The sequence below is a fragment of the Simochromis diagramma genome, unplaced genomic scaffold (genome assembly GCF_900408965.1).
Source record: "Simochromis diagramma unplaced genomic scaffold, fSimDia1.1 OVJJ01000585.1, whole genome shotgun sequence".
Classification (NCBI taxonomy): domain Eukaryota; kingdom Metazoa; phylum Chordata; class Actinopteri; order Cichliformes; family Cichlidae; genus Simochromis; species Simochromis diagramma.
Window position 1 is genome coordinate 6725769 of NW_024387398.1, and position 14149 is coordinate 6739917.

Here is a 14149-nt window from a genome sequence, read left to right on the forward strand (position 1 = left end):
GAGCCACAGGCCACTTGCAGGCTGACAGTCATCTCCTCTAATGGGCCTGGCTGTTTATTTTGTACCGCTTGGAAGTGGATTAGCTGGAGGTAATTATGGTTAATGATCTGCTCGCCTCACCCCGCTGATCTGTAGTCATCCGTTTGCTTGGCTAGTAGCAGCATATAGCTGCTGGCACCATTAATATGGGATAATGTTACCTATTAGGGCTACAAAAGGGAAAGGGGAGATGGAGATTTGTCAGATGGATCAGAGTGTGAAGCATTTCAGAGAGAAATGAGATGGATCCATTTTGGAGTGAAAGTGATGTTCAATGGGGTTCAAGGAGCTTTTCAAATTACAATTTGATTACATATTCTGACATATTGTTGTTTGTATGGGAAGGCCTCAGAACAAACACCATTAACTATACAATTAACTTTGTCAGAGGGATTTTTAATTTTGTAGGATTCAGTTTATAATCTGAATCTCGAATCAATAAAACTGTGCACTGAATCAAAAACACTGCATGGACTGGTTTGATTGGGAAAAAGCTAAGATAATATTGGTTTTCAGTAGCACTCATTTGGACTTTTTTGGACCAAATGTCATTGGTCTATATTATGAACATGATTGTCACGCACAGATTTTTTTTTTTCTTTAACGCTTGAAGCTGACCCACGATTTTGTTATAGTGCTAGGCTTTTAGGTACTTAATACACATGTATTACTGTCACTTTAAGTGTGAAAAGCAGGCGCCAAACAATCATTTTTTCATTATTCTGTGAATAAAATCAATGAAGTATATACGAAAGAGCTGATACTTTTATATTAACTTTTTAATGATCCATGATTGATCCTGCTGCCTAACTGAAAAATCACATATCACCAAAATTCTACTCAAAGAAAACTGGCATGTTTTTAGGTTTGTGTAAAAGCATTCTCAGTTGCTGGGATTTTAAGTGATCCCTTATTTTAAACTGTTCCATAATTTCTAAATAGATTGTTTTTTTTAATCTTTTTTCTTCTCTTGTCTAATAAATGTATATGGCTTACATAAAGCTGGGAAGATGTGCAATTTCTGTACTTCCATAATGTACTTAAAGAGAGCAATACAAAACAACAAAGACTCTTGTGCTTTTTAAAGTTAATTTAATGCTGGGAAAAAAATCAAATGTAAAAAATTAAATTTGTTTTTATTAAGAACTATATATTCTTTTAAAATGCATGTAAACTAATATATGAAAAGTATTTCTCTATTTGTGTTTGTCATTTAAGCTTATAAAAAGTAATAAGACATAAAAAACAATAGTTTTAGTACCAGCATATTTCAGAGATATTGGCACCATATATCACAGAACTCATTAATTTTCGTCAATCGGGGTGTGTTTTGGTTCTTAAGAACATAATATAATAAATTGCAATAAAACAAAGGCATAAAAGCTGAATAAAGATTTTAGTTATTAATGGCATTTGGAAAGAAGGGCATAAGAGGTGTTATTTTATCCATAATTTCTGAAGTGGGTGAGAGTAAAATGAAATCAGGAAATGTTCTACAGTTTAGGTCAATGTAACTCGTGGTCATCCTAAACACTTTTATCTCATATTGCAGTTTTATGTATAATGGGAAACTGAGACTCCCTCCTTTAAAGCGAGACATGCACACACACACACACACACATATAGAGCGTCAGTCAAGTAAACCAGCTGAGAGGGACATCAAAAAATGATGTCTTCTGCAGTCGACTTTTTTTGTGCTCATCCATCTTGAAAATGCACCCATAATAGCAACAAAGTGGTTTTTCCCCCCAAAATGAAGTTTTACTTAATCAAATCAGGGGTCAGAGAAACATATCTTCACGTGAAAAGGACAGGACACTCCAGGGTTAAACCGATTACGTCCTGTTAAACAGGCATTTCAGAGTTTCCATCTCAGACACATTTTCCTGCCTTTTCCAGTAATTTTTGAAAGCCTTCAAGCTGTAATAAAATATCACTTTTTGTGCATTTGTGCATTAAACACTCTTGGTCTCATTGCATTTTTCTGATGATAATCACATTTCCCCCGAAACCCTCCCCCTGGTCTATTCCCATCTCCCCTTTTAATGCACTTTGCTCCTGTTTCAGTGAAGATGACACTAACTAGGGGTGAGCAAAGGGAGGGAAGTGGAGGGGAGGCTGCGGTAGGCTTTGGCTTACGGTTCCAAATGGAACGTTTCAGCTGGGTCCTCCTTCTGCAGGTTATGTGGCGTCACGTCTCGTTTTGACTGAGCTCAAGAACAGCGCCCACCACTACCCTCTCAGGGACTCTCGTAAAGTGCTCTGATGCTTCATAATGCAGATCATTATCCGGAATGCTGTGGAAGACCCCAAGTCCCCACTTAGATTCGGTGCCTCCCTGAGCCCCCGCCGTGTTATGTATCCCTGCAGATCTCCTGCAGACACTCTGATTGTCCATTCCTGCCCGCCGTCGTCTTGCCAGCAGCAGGCTTTATTGACACTAAGTTGCCCCCACAAGGCGATGTTAATACGCACGACAAAGACGTTTCTTTTCCTCTGTGTCATGCTGAAGGTGCTTACAAGCAGGAGGTTATTGAAACACGGAGCCATAAAGCTAACACAGATATGACTTAAGATGTGATTGCACCAGGTGACCAATGCATGAACGCAATCAAGTCATAGGCAATGATTTCAAAAGGAGAACAAGGAGCTGTGAAGCAAGAAGGGAGGCAAAGGCCTTATGAGGCTTCAGATTGATGAAGGCAGTAAGAATGACATTATTAGGGCAGTTATTAGGGCACCAGTCAATGATCTGACACAAGGTCCTCAAAACAGCTTTCTCTTCATGCTGGACTCAGTCTTTAAACCACAATTTACACATTTTTTTAATACCTTTAGTTCTAGCTGCTACAATAACAGCTACAGTTCATCACATCCGTAACTCACTGATGTGATATTCACAGATTTGTTACAGCAAGTGGTTCTCGCAAGTGTCATAAAAGCTATTTTTCAGATAACTACATCCTTTTCTTTAAATTTTGTAGTGTAACATTGAAAACATTTGCCATTTCCTAAAATGTTATTTACTGTAACTAAAATTTGCCCTCCACACTAACTACTAACAAAAATGACTCAATACTACTACTAATGAAAATAGTAGTAATATTAAAAAATATAAGTTAATATGAATTTACTGTATCAATTTTTTTACAGGTCTTTATACAGTTGGGTTTTTTGGCTTTTGGTTTTTTAATTATGCTTCACATTCTTCATGTATAACAGCAGTGCCCATAAATGGTACTAATAATATAGATTATAGATATATTGGAGTTGATGGAAATGACTGCAAAAAGTCAGAAGAAATTCTGTAGAAAAATGGCCAATGTGCTGGCAAAAAATCTACCAGGATATTGATTGCGGGTTGGATGGCTTTTTTATTCTCATCTGTAGCCAAGCTCCTGACAAAAGTAACCTGTATCTTGGGGAAAAAATATGTATTTTTATTCCAAGTTGCCCACAATCATTTAAGTGTACCCAGAGGCTAAATGTTCTCGGGCTGTAGTGTTTCATAACTGGTAGGATTTTGCTGTAATGCACACAGAATCCACAAATTAAAGGAGTCACATGCTGTGAAATTTGAATCAGGAGTTTGATCACCATTGCGACTTGTCTAAATGCCCTTTACTTCCTTTCATTTCTTTGTAAAATAAGGTTTTCTTGCAGCACAGGTAATATAATTCTTCATGTTAAATCAAAGCAGATTTAACATGAAAATATGACACTGACAACGGTAAGTAACATACAGTTCTGAAGTGTCAAAAGCCTGTGCTTCTGGTAGGTATTACATATCTGAAAGATATCAGATATTTGTGTGGATACAATTATCGGGGCCTCTTTCACATGAGTATTCACGCTGTCCTCAAGCAATCATTTATTCATCCACACAATTAGAAACAACACAGCCGCTGCTTTATTAACTCTTTCCCTACCTGGCCACTGCCTAGCGAGTACAAAGAGGGCTTCAGGTGTTGAGAGAGAGAAAGGAGGAGAGCAGATTTAATGAAAGCTCTGGCATCTGTATCCGATTCATCTTGTCAATGTTGCACCACCATCTCTGCCCCAAACCAAACCCCCAGCATGCCTTGCCAGCCACTTTAATTACTTTTCCTTTTTGCATGGTATGGCGACCCGCAGCATTGACAGACAGGTGCAGCGATCCTGATTAATTAAAATAATAAAGACCGGGAGAAGACGAGGAGGGGGAATATCAATGTGTGGACAACTTCTCTTGATGGGCAAGCGGTGAGGAGGCATCAGACTGCAGGGCGGGAGCATTGATTTACTTTGTGACAACAGGGTGGCCTTCAGGCTTGACAGGGCTGTATAGAAGAAAGGCAGCGACAGGGAGGGTGGGGGAAATGGGAACTCTGTCCCGTTCACATCCTCAGGGCCTAGTTTAGCTCCCAGGGTGAGGACATGAAAAACCCCGGTGCCTCAGCAGCTGCAGCGTCCCGCTCGGAAAATGCTGGTGCCATCACACCTTTCAACATGACATGGAGTTAATAAAAGCCATCTCCTGGGATTCATCAGTTCTAATAGCCATATATTATTTCACCAGACAAAGAAAACATGTTTTTGAATGATAAGCCCTAAGAGAGTGTACGGTTATTGTCCTATCAATTTCTCTTTTCATACTTAAATCACATATTTTGGAAGGTATGCTGGATTCAAAATAGGGTTTCTAGGCAGAAATGTGCTTCGAGAACATAGGTGTGGTGAAAAAAAAACATTTTTATGGGATGGGAAATTGTATTGCAGCCATGCTTTTGCTAGAACCTAATTACACTAATCATTTAAACATAATACATATAGTACAGTACAATCACAGTACATTTCCTAAAAGTATCACTTTTTTGAGAAACCATTCCCATACAGTATGTCATCCTGTCTTTTGGCAGCAGGCAATGGGACACTTGGAGTCACATCCACCCATACTGTGGGCTGAAATGTGAGAAGTGTAAGTTTGTGTGTGTGAAAGCTGACCTGCAGTGCCCACATCCTCAAGCTGACACTTTAGAGCTCCTCTGTCTCAGCTGAGCGTGTCAGAACAACAGAGATGTGGAAAAGGCCGGCATGTTTACCACCTCTCTGTGAAATCAAATACAAGCTGAGCTCGCAGCGCCTGAGTGTGTGAAAGCAACACATTGTGAGCTTCAAAGTTGCTCTGATACAATGTGGAAGTGTGCACGATGTTGTTGTTTGCTTACAGCTATTATGTTTACTACTAATGTATTAAACATGCAACAAACTTTAAAAGTTCTACTCCTGTCGTGAGTTGAATCAGATTTGGATTCGACTGCAGAGAAATGCATTAAAACCACCAATTACCATATGAAGCAACATTGGGTTTCACAGCTAGGCTCTGCATTGAACTGGTACCTGATGGCAACATTCTCTACCTCAGGGATTTGCCTTCAATACTAACAAACAATACATGCAATTCCTCATTTTGCAAATTCCTTTATAGAGATCGAAGGTAGCTAAGCTCTTGTATTACATTCTTCCAGTCTTACATCTTTTACATGTATTTCACTTGGAAAAATTCCTTTTCACTGCACTGTGTAAAGGAATAATGTCTTAAAGAGAAATGCTTTTGCTTATGTAATTTGAAGGATAATTTTAGTTTGTTTTTTTGTTTTGTTTTTTTGACACGTTGTGCATGCTGAGATTGTGAGTAATGTTGCCCAAGAAATGTTTCGCCACTGCATTGGCCATTTGAAATGGACTAATATGACAAATTTAACACAGAAATGTTATTAGGCTCTTCAAGAAGTTTCTGAACTACTATATTTAACAGTGTAACCACAGTCTCCTGCAACATTGAAATAATGCTTTAATATTAATGAAAACTTTTGTTTTTAATACCTGCTGATAATACTTTAGCAACTTTATAGTAAAAATGTAAATGGATAGGGTTGGGGTTTTTTTTGTAATTATTTTACTTTGGTGAAATAATTAAATGTCAGTCAGAGGCTATCTGAAATGTCCCGTTCACAAAATGCAATTTTTTGTGACATAATATAAGGTACGTGCCATTCATGTTGAGTGGGATCTTTGCACTCTCTGTTTGAAACAGGATGTCAGTGTGGATGGCAACTGAGAGCATCACACGCCACCTAATGGACGAATCATGCTGAGCACATTCAGTGATGCCATTCAGAGTCACTCATATTTAAGGCACTGAGAACAGCTGTATAGGATCATGAAGACAGATACTTACTTGTTTTTTTTCTCATACTATATTCTATGTTTCTTTTTTGTTCTTTTTACTTTTTTACTCGTATAACAAACATTGCGCCTTACTTTAAAAGAGGTTTGTCACACATTATCTGTGCATTTATAAAACTAACAAATAACCATGCAGCGTTTTTCATACCTTAACAGTAAAAATGTCACCATTATGATTAAGTGTGATCTTATTTTGGAGAAGCTGGAAACTGCATTTCCAAATCAAAATGAAACACAAGACCAGAGGCATCACTAAATTAGGTTTTAATAATTCAGTTCCCTATTTTTCATTCCTTAACAGTGGGATAATACCATACTTTAGGAGAAGAAATTGATTTTTCAGCGTGCCTATTAATGCAGAAAGTCAAAAGCTCTCAATGCAGCTGGCTATTTGATATATTCATAATCAACTGCACTGATGTACTGCCTAACAGTCTTAAACTGCGATGGATCTAGCAGGAAATGAAACAAATTCGATTGGCTTTCTGCTTCATGTCTGAAGATTGGCTGCTTTGTTTCCTTTTGATTGGTCAATTAAAAGTGCGCTTCCACTTTCAAAGACTGGACCCATTACAGAAAGTAATTTCAAGAGCCAAGCTGTTTGCCCTGCGCTCTCTGCTACGAGGAATTCCCTCTTCACTTTGCTGAATCAGGCTGTGGGAGAGAGGGTTGGTAATATTAGCTCCCGTTTTATTGAGAGATCCATTAATTGTAGCCTTCTGCTGCTGACCCTTTGACCCCCGCTGACCCCTGGACATCATATTACCAGTCGAGCAAACTAGAGTTAAAGCCAGCAGGCCAGACATATCTTTCTTTAAAAAAAACAAATACCAGTTTTCAGCTCACTATTTTGTCCCAATTCTCACAGCAGCGCTTTCTAATGCTGATACTTGGCCTTGATAATGTGTTAAATGGCAACATGATTAAAAAAAACATTAAAATGTTTCTCACTTCTGCTCAGGAGCAACTTTGAGTTGTCTTATGTGTAATTAATTAACATACAGAAGGTGTTGGCCAACTAAAAGATGGCAAATCTTTTTTCCAGAGAGCAGCTTTAGAGCAAAAAAAAAAAAAAACATTAGGGCAGCACAAGAGCGTATGCATTAGGCGATGGAAAAACATCCAGCCAGTGGGGTGGGGTTGTGTACAGTAATATACTACCATTAAGTATCCTACTGATCTAATGCTACCATTAAGTAAGCCAGGTCTTTACAAGGAGTGTAGGATTTCACTGAAGTTACCCTGACATGATTGCGAGTATTGTGTGTAAAATTATGCTAATAATATATGTTGACAACGCGAACCTTTTATAGAAGAATATGAGCACTGCTTCATTCAAGTTCCTTGACAAGCTATTTTTGAAGATGATGGCTGAATACATTTGTTGCAGCTTTATGATGGGTCATTTAGTAAGTATCATTCCTCTAGTACTTTACAGGATCTCTTTATCAGCTGTCGAGCACCCGACAATAGAAGACTTGTGTAATTTTATATACGCCTTTGTCTGACGGCTACATAGACTGCACTCTACCTGTTTTTCGACAGGCAAAGGCTGGGCCCAGGACGGGCGTTGAAAGCAAATACCTGATTGTATTAGTGTCTCTCCTTTAAGCTGTTGTCACCTAGCTGACCGATTATGGGCAATTACCTGCTCTGTCGGAATCCTAGCCGAATAGATTGAATTCAGATTGATTTTTGCCCAGGAAAGAGGAGGGAATTTAAAGCCTTTTTTAATTGGGTATTTGGTGTGTGCTGATCTGAACACCGTGGCCTTCCCGAGGGATCCTTTATGGGCCAATAATGGCATTGGAGTGGGGGGGGTGCTGCAGTCTCGTCTGCCGACTCCTTCCCAAGGCCATAACCCTGCATTTGCTCTGAGTGCTTTTCTATTATGCATTGATAGTTGAGCATCAATCAATAAGAGGGGAAACAGAAAACCCAGCGAAACCAACTTCTTAAGTGTAAAATGCCTCTTAATACCCGGGGCCTTTCAAACAACTTAACCTGGACGCTTTTTACCCTGCCCTTCCTCCCTCTGCTCTTTGAGGGACACTTACCGGCGCCTGGTGACACAATGTTTTATTTAGGAGGCCTGGAAATGTGCAGCTCTCAGGTGAAAATGTACCACAACCCTCTGGTTATACTTCAGCAATACATCACTAAGTGTATGCAGGCACAGAAGCAGATTTGCAGAAAACAAATGGGTCGTTCCATTTCCAATATATTTGCTCATTTTACTCTTCTCTGTAGTCAAAAGAGCTTTCTGTCAAGCAGGTGAAAATGTACCACAGCCCTCTGGTTATACTTCAGCAAGACATCACTGTGTGTATGCAGGCTTTACAGAAGCAAAATGCATCACAGCATTTCCACTTCCTTTCTACAGTTTTCTTTTCTCTGTACAGTCAAAATGTTTTACTGACAAAGGGTTCTGAAAACATATTAACAAAGTAAAATAAGCAATGTCTCATCATTGACCGGGTTTATTTGATTTGGCGTAAAAAAAAAAAAAAAATACAAAATTTGGTTTATCACATTATGAATGCAGTACGTCTTGAAGTCAATTCCCACAAATAATTTTAAGACGATACTACTCCTGCTCCTAGTCTTTCTTTACATGAACTTTCCAATTGGTTGACATGAAAAAAAAAAAGGTTAAAGAGTCACCTTTCATATTACCAGCGCAACAGTTCACTAACTTGGGGCAATTACGGGAAGGAAAGGGGGAAAAAAACAAAACCCTCACTCGCAGATAAGAGGAGCTGTGGGGATCGGACCTCCTCTGTGGAAGAGATAAGAGGGAGACAGTCACAGCAATGCCCGGCCACATAATACACAAGCCCACCTCCAGCCGTCTAAATCTCCCATCAGCACCAGTCCCCATCGGCTTTCCTGTCACCACTAATGCACCTTTTCCTATAGGACAAAGCCCCAGATGCAGTAAGGTTATCTGGGGCTTTGCGGGACTTCTCGGAATTGGCAAGTTCACCTTTCCTTTAGTCCAGATGACAGGAGGTGATACAGCTGAAGGAGATCGATTGTTCGTTGCATTGTGTGTCTTCATTCTCCAGCTGCTGATTAATATTATCACATATCAACAAGTTCAGGTGCAAACTCTGAGAATAAAAGGTGGAATAGAACTGAAAATCCACGGTCTACAGACTTTAACAACAACAAGGTATTAAGCAACGCTGTTGCGAGGGAAGCTGATTTCCCAGAAGCATTCTTCAGTCCTTGGTGGCATCATAGCCCTGAGTCGTCCATTAAAACATTTCTGCACGAGTGATTAATTATCTCAATTTTAGAAAATCACAGTCTAATGGCCATATCATTTTGTAATCAGTGTTAAGCACATTAAAAACTATTACTTGCCCACTTTCAAGATATCTTATTGACACTACAAAAAAAGACAAAAAATATTAAACTGGCTGGGGGAGCGGAGGGTGGGGGAGTGGTGGGGGTATATGCACAGGGAGGATGCCCCCAAACTCCTTTGGTTACACAAACTTTGTTTTCGGGCTCAATGCATCAGAGCCCTCTCCCTCCGTCTGCCATCTGCTGCTGAAGAATCTGTTTCACTCGATGAGCCAAGCCCAGCCTTTATTGGTCCTAATGGCACTATCAGCTGAGCCGCCAAACCCAATTACCTTTTAAAAAGGGAGGCCACCCCAGCTAATCATGGCTGCCTAACCTGATTTGCCTGTGATGAAGAGACGGGATAAAGAGCAGTTAATGGAGGGAGAATGATCTCACAAATACAAAAAACTCAATTCATTTCTCCGGGAGAGCAATCTGTCCGATTCAGCGGTAATGGAGTGGAGATTCATTAGACCTCAGGCCTTAGTAGTAGCACCGTCCCCTTATCAACTGAATGACAAAAGAAAATTCAGTGTGTTCCACTTATAGACTTCATGCTGTACACAAGGCGCATAAAAAGGTGCCAGACTGGTAATTGAAGCTAGATATAAAGATTGGGTGGTGTTTCTATATCTTTTTAATTCCATAACAGAGCACTGAAAGCATTGAAGATGGAAAGGAGCACATTAGTTTCTATTCACAGTTCTTAAATGGTGAATATCTCTTTGTTCAGTAAAGTGGTATCAGCACTGGTAACTCGCAATTCAGAAAATGTCTTCGCATACTGTAGCCTATTCTTCTGACTTGTATGAATCATGTAAGTGGTTTTGAACATAAATATTTAATTTACTGTGTTTCCTGAAGATGTTGTAACATTTTATTGTTGGTAATTTATTGTAGAGTAGCTTTTTTTATTGTGATGAACCAGTGTGGAGCCAAATAGTACCAGTCATCCATATCTACCACATATCCAGCAATGGCAGATCACTGCATTTTAAATAAAACATAGGCGCCTGGCAGTGAAGTCTATGCTGTGAATTCTATTCATGCTGTCTCACAAAAATTAGAGTTCACTGGTTTCGTCATACAGAATCCAGGCCTGCACTAGAGGTATAACCAGCTCAAGACACTCAACATCCGCCTTCTTCTTCAGCAGACTCCACTCTCATTCACACGCATGTTCCCTAGATGATGTAAGTGACACACATGAATGACCAATTGATGCCAAGAATGTCATGCAGGGAATGAGTAACTGAGAGCATGGCGCAGCGAACACGAATGACCCGACCCCCAGCCCAACCCGCAGAATCCATACACCACTACAGCTCAGCTTGGCCTGGTCCAGATATGATCCAGAGGACGTCGACTAGATGGGGCATAGGGCCATAGCCAGGGTTTGCAGACGGACATTAGGCCAAAGCCAGAGTTAAAATCCTATTAGTTTGAGTTGGGAATCGGATTATCGTCGTCGAGAATCACTCGTCTGGCAACTAGGGTCTAATTTACGCCAATCAACGGCAATTATTGAGGGGAAGGGAGCCCCTATTAGAGAGCCTCATCCACTTAGTCTAATGAATGGGGAAGATTCAATCTTGGCTGTGGAGACGCATTGGAGAGCTCCAGCTGAATGCGACTACACCAGCAGGCTAAAGAAGAGCTGCTGTTATTTATCAATGGTAGGGTGCTGTCAGAGCAAACATGCGTTAGCCATGGGGCACTAGGCTCTGGTTTCTGATGGTCTGAGGACACTCTGTCCAGTAAAGCAGTTAGTTTAGCTCTCTGTGACCCATTATGTGTATGTCATACACATAAAGATATGAACCTGTGTTTATGTCATATATTTAAGACCTGAGTGCTGGAAATTTTTACCAATTTCTCTTTATAAAGTATGACCTTCCAAGTCTATATAATAATGTTATCGAAACTAACATTGAAAATGGCAATAAATGTTTAAATTGATTTATTTACATCTTATAGATAACGGACACACTTTTGAAAGTTAAAAAAAAGCATACTGTACTATATTTTCTCAATTTTTGGGGGGGTACAATACATTTGATTTTCTCCTACCCTAACTAAATGTATGTTTTTTTTCCCGCATTTTACCAGAGTTTGCCTTTAATTATCTGCAATGAAGCAATAATGAACAGAAACTTGTATCATCTCCTCGAGCTAGTTTAAACCTGAATCATCTGCTACTGTCTAACTAATAACTAGATATTTTTTTCCAAAACCCAGCGGATGATCAATGATTGATGATTATCTTATCTAAAATTAAACTACAAAGTCTTTTTGGACAAGAAAGCATGATTTCTGTGTAACCTTCAGCTTGCCACATATGCTTTGTTTTTATCTCCGTTCTTACACTGCCCTCTACTGTTAAATGCTAGTTTTTACTGTGAACTATGCAGATAGGCTGCTTTCAGAATCTAAACACAGAGATCTGTATTTGACACATTGTACTACATAGCATATATATATATATATATATATATATATATATATATAAAAACACCCAGCACGCCCCTGCGGGCGGTTTATCCTTCAAGCTCGGGTCCTCTACCAGAGGCCTGGGAGCTTGAGGGTCCTGCGCAGTATCTTAGCTGTTCCCAGGACTGCGCTCTTCTGGACAGAGATCTCCGATGTTGTTCCCGGGATCTGCAGGAGCCACTCGCCTAGCTTGGGAGTCACCGCACCTAGTGCTCCGATTACCACGGGGACCACCGTTACCTTCACCCTCCACATCCTCTCGAGCTCTTCTCTGAGCCCTTGGTATTTCTCCAGCTTCTCGTGTTCCTTCTTCCTGATATTGCTGTCATTCGGAACTGCTACATCGATCACTACGGCCGTCTTCTCCACGAAAAAAGTGGGCTACTGGAACAAGAAGGCATCGGTGGGCAAGAGACGAAAACATATATATATATATATATATATATATATATATATATATATATATATATATATATATATATATGTATATATATATATATAGTATATATAGTATATATATATATATATTATATGTGTGTGTGTGTGTGTGTGTGTGAGTGTGTGTATATATAGTGACCTAAGACAGTCAAACAGTGTTAAAGGTCAGTTTAGAAGAACTACTGGTGATACTGATCATCGCTGCATGTGGGTGGAAGCAAAAATAAGACCAATGATGGAAGATTGATTTGCATATTCCCCGTGCATGTGCATGTGTTTTTGGTCTACCTACAAATTACATCAGATCATGTTTGTCATGACTTCTTGCGCAATGCCCTACTGTAATCTGGTGTTTATTTATTTTTTATGTCTTTTGCAAAAGTTGAATGTAAAAAAGATAAAGACTTGATAGCAGTAGTGGTGTCCTGAAAATCTCACACAGCGGGGGAAATTCCACCACCTTTATTGGCTTTCTGTTGGGGTTTAGCTTTTCCAAACTGGTAAGAGGGTGCAGACGTGCATGAAGTTATTAATAACACCAAATATTTCCACTGTTGATGGTTTCATTTCCGATCGAAGCTGTAGTGATTTTTCCACACTCAACAAACAGTCCCGCAATAGATACATTTACTTTTTAACCTTTTCTCCCACTATTTTTGTTTCTATCATTTACAGGTTTCTCTATTGCACAAGGATAGTGCAGGGGAAACATGAAAAGCTTATGCTGTTACTATTTCCTGACCCATTCAGCCTACTTATTTAAATATCTTCCCTTTGCTTTGTTACAAATCTAGAAATAGGTTTAGTATTTAAACTGAATTAGGAAACGGCAGATGCTATAAAGTGATTGTCTTCTAAATACGCACTTTTCAACATGTATGTAAATCGGAAGAAATCTGTCTCCAAAATGAGAAAAACAAAGCAAAAACAACCGCTCTCCCAGCTTCATTAATAGGAAAACCTGTGGTTAAGGCCTGAGTGACTCATCTTTTTCCTTTATCTTAGTTGCTTATGGGAACAGGGGGATGGAGCATGCAAACTCATTTCAGACTGCACCCTTTCTCTTTTCAAGTGTGACTGATTAGAGAAGTAATTTTAAGATTGTCCCTACAGTCTGCGGGGGTGGCAAACCATATTTGTTCCTGTGGTGACCTTCACTGCTTGTTGCCTGTGGGCTGCTTGTTCCATTTTACTTTTATGCTCTCGTAATTGCTAATCAATGTCCCCGTTGGGGGTACTTTATACATCAAAGGGAAAAGTGAAAATACTGACATCAGAAGCCTTTAATACTGACCCTTATCATACCAAAAGTTTCATTTCTGTTACCTGCAAACAAGGAATGTCAACCATAGGCACCTACACCCACTGCACTTACTATACTTTGCCACTGAGGTGTGATCACCAAGTGGGCAAAGAAAGATATGCAAATGGATATGCAGCAGCCCTGATACATGCTATAGATGTTATAATTAGAAGAAGCAGCTCAGTGTTTACAGAAACATTGGCAGGCAGGTTTTGTCACCTTACTATGGAGCAATGTATGTACCTGCCCTGTTTCCAGGTAAGCTGTTCTTACTGGATGCTAGTTGTGGATTGATAC